General features: G+C 37.7%; 2 non-coding genes across 2 annotated transcripts; both read left to right on the top strand.

Annotated features, from left to right (window-relative positions):
* The first annotated feature begins 8,123 nt into the window (after positions 1 to 8,123).
* Positions 8,124 to 8,196, top strand: trnat-ugu (transfer RNA threonine (anticodon UGU)). Its single transcript has one exon. It is a non-coding gene; the product is annotated as a tRNA-Thr (tRNA).
* A 489-nt stretch (positions 8,197 to 8,685) lies between these two features.
* Positions 8,686 to 8,758, top strand: trnat-ugu (transfer RNA threonine (anticodon UGU)). Its single transcript has one exon. It is a non-coding gene; the product is annotated as a tRNA-Thr (tRNA).
* Positions 8,759 to 9,634: the final 876 nt, after the last annotated feature.

Raw genomic sequence — 9,634 nt, 5'->3', positions numbered from 1 at the left:
CTGACCTGCTTTGCAGGTCAGTCACTGCTCTCCCTATGCATTGCTGGCAGGCCCCAATGATCTCATCTTGTTTATATTTTATAAGTTCACCTTCATTTTACTTCCTGATTCTTGATTAATGCAGTACACTCATTGATATATTAATCATAGCTCTAATAGTATTAATAGAATATTAATGTTGATGCAACAACAACATCAAGACAGTTTCTCATATTTAGTGTAAACAATTTTCTTATACAAAAATTTTAATTGTTTAATGTTTGGACATTGTTTTCATTCCAGTCAAACCGTTTCATAGTTTCACACCACAGACTGAAATGCTAAAACGTCTTCTTGTGGTTCTGATCTTACAAAGTTTGAATTTGTATTTTCCTCCGAGGTTATGAAATTCTTCTTTTGAGAACAATTTTTGAATATTTTCTGGTAACTGTTGATCATGTGCTTTGAATAAGACACAAACCGTTTGAATATTCACTAAATCAGTATTTTTTTATACTCTAACATTTTTCATTTTTATAATTAAACATACAACACAAATCTAGGGGCACTGATTCATAGTTTTTTATATATTTTATTGAATTTTCTCTTTTAGGACATACATTTACAAACAATCAACATTATAAACATCTGCTTCTACACATTCACTCACCATTCAAACCTGCATTTGTTTAGTGCCAAAAATATGCAAGACCCTTTAAATTAGAGCAGAGAAAAATAGAAACTGTAGACAAGACATCCATTCAAGACACTCATTATTAAGCTCAATTCTTGGTTATATTGTTTATTTTTATTGCTACTATGGCTGATAATTTCTCCTAATAAGCTTTAAAAGCTTCCCATCTAATACTAGCCGTGGTTTCATCTTTATTCATTTCAAAATATTTGTCCTTGATCAATCTTATTTACTTTAATTTCCAGGGACACTGCAGCATGATCACCAATTATAATATTATACCAGCAGCTCTTCACATGAGGCAGTAACACCAAGAGATGAGAAAATGATCAATACGTGAATGGGATTGGTGTGAGCTTGAATAACATGAAAATTCCCTGTTATTTGGGTTCCTTGTTCTCCATACCTCAGTTATTCTTAAAGTTAAGAAGTATTTCCCTGGTTTGTGCAAGTCTGGTATCGATTTGAGTAGATTCATCCAGACTTGGGTTTAGGCTTCTTCTTGATATTGGATGAATGTTGGTCAGATTTAACAACCTTTATGATCCCCAATTTTTTTTAAACTGTAAAATCCTCTTACATGTTGAATGCTTACCAGACATAATTTGTGTTGTCGGGCATTATTCCAGGTGTTTTGCATCGTCATGTATTTTGCTGTAATTTAAAAAAAATTATTTTATGGTCTTTTTTCTAGATTTTGAGATCTGTGTGGTGGAAGATGAAGCACAATCCTCAGTAACAATCCCTCTCGTCCACCCAACATCATCAGTTCCCCAGATTCCACAATTATTCTGAAAAGTTCTAAGAACGAACTTGGAGAGCTTGGTCATGAGGAAGCAAAGCCAAAAGTTATTTCCAGTGCTTAAATGAATATTACAAGCACTAACATTTTGGGTGTTTGGATTTAATCTCCCTCACAGAAGGTGCACACTGCCCTGGGGTCAGACCCACAGGGTGAGGAAATCATGAGCGAATACAACAAAACTAAAACACTGTCAGATGCAACTTGTCAACAAATGGTCAACATGCTGGTTGCAGATATGATAGAATCAGACGGGTAAGACTTCTTGATGATGACAGAAAGCAGCGTTGAGTGAGCAGCATAGCAATTTTTTTGTTTTTGATAGGAGGATCCCACCCGTAAGTGTTCAAACTAGCTATGCAACCCTTTTTCCATATCTTAAAGATATGGAAAAAGGGTTAGACAAAAGCTGCAGATCATTTTAAAGGTAACAAAACAGTTTACCATGTTGGAGCAACTCTTGGAGCCTGGTTGTGCACTGTAAAAACTTTCAACTTTGGGGAAAACTGAAAGATAAATATGAGCAGTAGCCTCACCTGGGCCTGTTTAGTCCCTGTCACATATCCTTAATACATTTACAGATGAGGAACTTTTACTGAAATGTATCACACTAGCAAGTGTTACAGAAAATATCTATGAGTTTAAAATTTAAGCGACTGTTTTAAGAAAAGATGAAGTGAATTACAAACTCATAAACACTAACTAGTCGTGCTGCCATAAATAATGCAGTAAAATGGTTAAACTATTTTCCTTCATCTACCTGCTCTTACGCAGCGACATTCACACAGCCACAAATGTTTTGTGTGCAGGGCCGGGATCACTCTGCTGAACATCAAGAAGACAATCTGTTTGAAACCAGAGGTAGTTACAACATTCCTAGTCTATTTCAACTTCTCTGGGTATATTACTATATTTCAAATTAAAACAGTAAATGGTACACTTTGAATGTTTTCACCATCTCCACCCAACCGGCACGCACCTCAAAAAGAATCAAGCGCACTCATCCCTTTCACTTCTCAAGCTCAGCAGCCAACATTGTTTGGAATATATTTATTTATTCACTGCTAACTTACAAATAAATTATTCCGTTTCTATTGGCTAATTCAAAGAGGTTGGGAGGAGTTTATGGTGAGCAGATGTTAAAGTTCCCCTGAATAAAGGAGGGGGGGAGGGGGGCATCCGGTCACATTTCATCCTGCACATCTTGAAACTTTGAGAGAAAACTATAAGTGACTGTTACAGTTAGCACAAGCATTTATTTAAGCAATAAGTCACTGACATCAAAAGCTACCATCTGCTACGGGTCAGAACCTCAAACATCTGGACCCCACTTCCAGACCACCTGCTGAGCCCCTCCCCCACTGGAAGTCCTGCCCACCTGTTAAATTTGATTGACTAAAGGGTGTACTTCTAGTCTGAGGGCTTAGGAAATGAGGCCAAAAAAAGGGACCAAAAGGGCACTTGGGGGGCAAGGAGCAAAAGGGGCAGGTGCCCCCCTCTGCACATGCCTGCTGCCAGGCCCTGCACCTCAGTGGCAATACTGTCCAGCTTACCGTTGATCTCATGTCCCAGATGGTCGAAGTTTTGTTGTAGCTTTGCATTATCCCCCTTCAAGACAGTCTTCAAATTGTCAATAGCCTTAGGCATTCCTTGCGAGTCCGTGTTCGTTCCAGTGCTCTCAGCTCCTGCTCTAGCCACATTTAAGTTTAGAAAATGTGCTTTTATTTATTTTTATAATATTGAAATTTCACCAAATCCTGATTAACACTGAAGAATCCTATTTTTTTGTTATATTTTAAGGATTGTATTATTTTATTTATACAATAAAATAGTCAGCAATTAAGTCATAAAGAATCTCTGATTCAATATCTTATCAAGAATTCCACGAGACATAATCAAGTCATCGGGGCACAAGAATCATAATTCCCACCAAGTAATAAATGTCATTGCTGAAAATTGTTAAAAATATATGAAGCATTTCATATTGGATCTAATATACACTACCTGTGTACACTACCTGTACTGTTGCTTTAAGAGAGTATTCTATGACATCATTACTGGACTACTAGGCTGCCTGAGGAGAGGTAGGAAAGTTTCTTTGCTCTTGGGTAAGTTCATGTTTTTTTTTTTGATATTTGTAAAATAATTGAAAGCACATGCAGCTGTGAATGTTTATGTTTTAATACATTTCTTTTGACAAGTTAAGAAAATTTTGTTGTTAATATTAGAGCTGATATTGTTATTAGTTAGTCACAGGGTTTCTCCATGTGCTTATCTGCTGGGGGAATTCAGACTCCTGTGTGTGGAAGAGCTGCATGTTAAAGGGCTTTTTGTATTTCTATTTGTGCAGGGCTCTGCCAGCAACCTGCATTAAAGATAAACCAGCAGCTCCAGTGGTCCGAGTCCCTTCTTGGTCTGAACACAACAAGGTTAACCGACTGTATAAGACTAGGTTGTTAGTAAAGAACACTTCTAGTATACACCGGTTACACTTGGTTCGAACGCGTGTTAGCTTTAGTGACACTTTTATCCTGAGTTTTGGACATCTTTATTGATTTTTTTTTATGGCTCGACACATTTCTCCTCCCATTCATAAGTTATTTTGTAGAGACAGTGAGCATATTAACGAGTTTTGAACGGGAGTTTTTCCATATCAACTTGGGAGAGAGGCTCTGATGCAACAGTCTTCTCCATTTGGTTCCAGAAGTCCCCAAATCAGTAAGTTTTAGTAATCTATAACGGATAAATAATGGATTTGTGTGATCCAGGTAGCCAACCTTATTAACCGTTCTTACAGTTTAGTGGTTATAATGAATTTGCATAATTATTGGCCAATACCTCTGCACAGTAGCTGAGGTAGGGTAAAAAAAATTAAAAATTCAGTCAAACACATTCAATTCATAAATGCACTACGTTGAGATCCACCAACGGTATAAACGTGGTCGTTCATATCTGGGATGTTGTGACCAACAGCTCTTGCTTCCATGTTTTAAAAGTAACTAAGGAAGAAAAAGCAGCATGTTGAGATCTAATATTTTAATGTTTCAAATCTTACAATAAAATTCCTGCTTTGGTCAGTAACCACCAAATATTGAAATTAAACTCTGCTTCACTGTTCATTTTATTGTATTATGTTTCATGTGTTTAGGTCAATTTTGCTGAGTGGGAGTTGCACAAATAATCGATTTTAATCAAAATGTTCAGGTTTTGAAACCTTTTTAAGGCGTCCTGTCATCATGTTGGGTTCATGTCTTTTTACCCACATACAGAACACGGTCAGGGCAACGGGAAATCAGATAAATAAACAAAGATGTTCATCATTGGGAATTCAGAGGAAAATGGAATAATCTTACTTGATGAAACGATGAGTTTTTGCCGGGGGGGAAATTACTGTGGTTTTTGGGGTTGTGGTCTCTTTGCAGGGGTCCTTGAGATGATCCAGGTTCCAGAGTGAGATCCAGACGGAGTGATCTTGGAGGTAGATGGTAGAAGCTGCGGTGGAGGGCGGACAGGTAAGTTCTTTGAGAAGAGAGGTGAGGAGCAATCCGACTGCCAGCCATGGATTCGGGAACCGTCAACGATTCTTCAACAGAGGCAGAGAGGGACTCGGGTAACCAGTGGGTAATAATCCACCACATCACCAGGGGAAACCAGAAAGCCAGCAATTCAGGTCACACTGTGGGTAAATCCAAGGCACCACAAGGAAACACCTGACAGAGAAGCAACAAGGAAATATTACTAGAGATATTCTCAAAGGAACTCAGAGAGGCGCAGAGTACCATAACAGGCAAACACTCAGGCATCAAAGTGCTGGCAGTCCGTTCCTCATATGCTCCTAGATGATGAGATGATTAATCACAGGTGTGCTGATACCAGTCAGCAGGCTGCCCTCCAGGTAGTGCAGCCTCTAGGCACCATCTAGTGGATGACGAGGGAAGCAGCAGGCAACAAAAATCCCCCCAAAGAGCCAAATACCAAAAACCCCAGTTCCCAACACCAATGTTTTTCAACCCTGGTCCTGAAGGCACACTGTCCTACATGTTTTAGGTATTTCCCTGCTTCAACACACATGATTTCAATTGATGGCTGATTAACAAGCTTTTTCTGATCTGCAATCATTTAAATGGGGTGTGTTAAAGCAGGGGAACATCTAAAACATGCAGGGCAGTGTGCCTTGAGGGCCAGGGCTGGGAAACACTGCCCAACACCTGCAGCAGAATATCAGCTGGTTGCCTGTTGCAGGGCGCCGTTGCTCTACAACAGGGGTCTCCAAAGTGGGTCCTGGAGGGCCGGCAACCTGTGGGTTTCAGTTCTCTCTCTGGTTTTACACACCTGCATCAAATGATGACTCGTTAGACGCCTAAGCAGAACATTGACTTGCTGAGGAGGTTGTTACATCCACCAGGGAGAGAACTAAAACATGCAGGATGCCGGGCCTCCAGGACCCACTTTGGACACCCCTGCTCTAAGGAAGATCTCAAAGGAGAGCAGCAGTACACAAATACCATTGTTCCACAAATACTCCGATTTTAAAATCACAGTTTGGTGTTTTCAGCACACTTCATTCAATTAAAATAAATGTATGTTTTTTTACTTTGCTCAGCTGTAAACAAAGAATCTTATTGAATTTGTGAAACTAATTTAATTAAATTTGTCTATGTTCTAAAACTTGAAGTTGAAAGAACGGAGTACAGATGTGGTGGTATTGTTTTTACTGGATGAGGTCAGATAAACAGTTTTCCAGTGGTTCTCATCAGTGCTGATGATTAGACACTTTCTCTGATATTTTATATCCAACATTTTTTTTGGGACCCATCCACTTTTCAAACTATTAAACTCATTAAGGACATCACGGCCATGACTTATGATATTAATATGTTACACTTTTTACAATATTCAGCTTTTGCTCAGTTGAAATGCACTGAAAATCTCAAAAGTTTTGGAAAACTGAGCTAAACCTAGTTCTCTTTGAAAGCTAACTCCTTCAAGAGGAGTTAGCTTCCAAACTCCTCTTGAGTTTGAAACATTTACAGAGTTTAAATGTGTTAAAGGTTTCAAACGATTCAGCGTTTTGAAGTTTGCTACAGTTCCTCAAAATTTGCAAGCTACATTTTATGGAATTTTTTCAGGATCTTAATTTGTTTTAATATAACCCAATGATGAAATTCATAAACTGCCACAATTTGTAATCTAATAATTGATGATTTTTCACAAAGTGCTGCCGTTCGTACAAATTAAACATCAAAACATGGCTGCTTTTTTTTTTTACTTTAAACATTTTTATTGTGTATTTTTCTTTTCCCAAAAAGACAACATCAGCAAATCAGCTCTAAATAAAAACATGACAATAACAAATAATAAATAATAAAATAAATGGATATAAATAAAAATGACTAATTTAAAATATTTGCTCCTCCATTTCATCAAGGTAATACAATATATTGTATGCAACAATAAATCCAGCACACGATGCCCTATTAAAAGTATAATAGCCCCATATGTGTCTGTGGTTCTCATATCCAGTCTGGTGTTGCTGTCGTCCTCAGCCTGAAGGTGGCAGCAATAAGAACAATCCATCTTGTTTCACAGCTCTGAGTTCGCTTAGCTGTGGTGGGAAAATGTTTTTTCATGACCTCAAAACTTATTCAATATGTCTCCACCAATATTTTAAAAATGGAAATTATCAAATGATATGATAATGCTATACGATTCCACTTTTCATTTTTGTTGTGACTTTTGCCATCTGTGGATCATTTTCAATTAAGCAAATGTACTTTCTATTGCATTAAATAAAGTATTTATGTAAATTTGACAGTCTCCACTTGTCTGAGGAAATATCTACCAAATTCCTCTTGAAGCGTGTGGCAAATCTGTGGAGTGACATTTCAGAAATAAAGCCGTTGAGAAAAACTCTGTCAGGAAAATTATGGTGTTTCCCAAGCATTTAGACAGTTTATCCTTTTAAAATATTTTTGCAAATTTATCACATTCTTGCAACTTTTTCTTTTTCTTCAAAAGCTTCAGCAAATCTCAGCAAAACTTTCAGCTTTCAGCATTCCCAACCTTTTTGCAGGAAACACAAATTTTCTACATATTTTTTACAAGTTAATTCTGCACAAACCTTATTGTCATCTAAAAACTCTACTGGGTTAGAAGAATATAGACTGAAGGTTATGGATTCTGTTATACACATGCTGGAGTTTCATGGTTTACATTTTCATATGTTATAGATTCATTTAGTATGTAAAAATATTTTTACCTTTTCTTGTTTCCTTTAAAATCTTCAGTATAATTTTATTGTTTCCAGTTTTTAATTTTCAGCTGAAACCAATTCTCTAATAATCACAACAAAATGTTCATCTAACCATAATTAACTGAAGATGATGAAGTAGCTTCATCACACTGTCAGGACCAGCTGTTACTTTTACTGACGATTGAGCAGCAGGGGGCGCTGTTGCAGAAGGATTTACCAATCATTACTTTTGTTCTTGGTAGACGGTGTCTGCGTCCAGGATGTATAACAGAAGCAAAGGAAACAAGCAGCTCCACTGATGAAACAGAGGTTTGGACTTCAGAGCTACAGGAACGTAAACACGCCGTCCATAGTTCACCGTTTAACGGGCAGCCGTCGGCAGCATGCAGCGTATCGGCTCCATAGCTCAGTGGTTAGAGCACTGGTCTTGTAAACCAGGGGTCGCGAGTTCGATCCTCGCTGGGGCCTGGCCTTCTCTATTCCTTTGTTTGTGTGGGTTTTTTTTTTCCCTTCCCTGCATCACAAAATATAAGATTAACATTTTGAACACCCAGTAGCCATTATATGTAAACAGTATTTGATTATTATTCAGGTTTCCAAAAGCTGTATACATTCTGCGCTATTTTACGGCCAATAAAAACAAAAGTATGACCCTTAAACTAAAACTCCGATCAAAAGAAGACATAACTGAAAGTGAGTATGTTGTTATAAGTATTATTTCTTTTATAAAATTATTTTCTTTGCATCCAAGCAGTATCCTTATAAATAACCTATGTTGCTACACAAATACAAAATTTGCCTCGCAAATTGTAGATTGGTTTCTAACAAAAAGAAACCAATTAAATAGTTTCATTCAGTCACTTCTGCTTCCTACCACTAGATGTCAACATTGCATTTGTTGAATCTGAATGTAGGCTTGCGGTCTCAGGTTCAAACTGAAATAAACCCTTGTGGGCCTGNTCCATAGCTCAGTGGTTAGAGCACTGGTCTTGTAAACCAGGGGTCGCGAGTTCGATCCTCGCTGGGGCCTGGCCTTCTCTATTCCTTTGTTTGTGGGGTGTTTTTTTTCCCCTCCCCTGCATCACAAAATATAAGACTAGAAAATTCCTGCAAAAATTTTAAGTGCCCGTCACTTTAAACCCAGCGTTTCAAATTTGCCATGAAAAATAGATGCAAGTCTGACATACTTAACCCAACACTAGCACACAGTAGCTGTAAATATTGTCAGGTATATTATGATGATATGAGTCACCATTGAAAAGCAAGGTATAAATCCCAACTCAGTGAAATTCAATCCGAGACCGACGACTATAAGCTTCCCACATGTGGTTCTCACTCATGGTCCAAAATAAAAAACATGAATAAAGTTAGTGTTGAGAAAATAAATTTAAAATAAGCTAGTTTTAAAAACTTAACATGTCTTGATTCAAATGGCCTAAATTGTGGTTTTAAATCAGTGACTTATTCTGGCCTGTTGACCTTTAATTTAACTGTAGTTCCAGCAGATGGTTTGCTAGGATCGTTTGAACTGCCTTTTGTCTGTGAGAAAACAATACAGTGGAAGTTCTGGCTTTTCACACTCATCTGTGAAAGGCCGTAAACACGGCAGGGGTTTTAGGCTTGAGAGAGGGTCAGAGATAGCTCCTGGTTGGAGGAGCAAAGGTACGCCTTATTTGAATAAATTAAATACAAGAGGTTAAAACTTTCTACACAGAAGTAACAGATTAGATTTTGCGCTTGCAACTTCTCCAAAGACGTCTTTGCTTTTTGTTTGTCGCTTCCATCTTTTGTCTTTTTCTCTCTCAGGTAAATTCATGTGTTGTTTGTGCTCTGAGGTTTCTGATGTTTTGTGATGTGTTTGTCTGGTGATAGTATGCATCTGTATTGAATAAATGCTGATTATTGT

The sequence above is a fragment of the Poecilia formosa genome, unplaced genomic scaffold (genome assembly GCF_000485575.1).
Source record: "Poecilia formosa unplaced genomic scaffold, Poecilia_formosa-5.1.2 Scaffold376, whole genome shotgun sequence".
NCBI classification, from domain to species: Eukaryota; Metazoa; Chordata; class Actinopteri; order Cyprinodontiformes; family Poeciliidae; genus Poecilia; species Poecilia formosa.
This window is presented reverse-complemented; position numbering and strand designations above follow the sequence as displayed.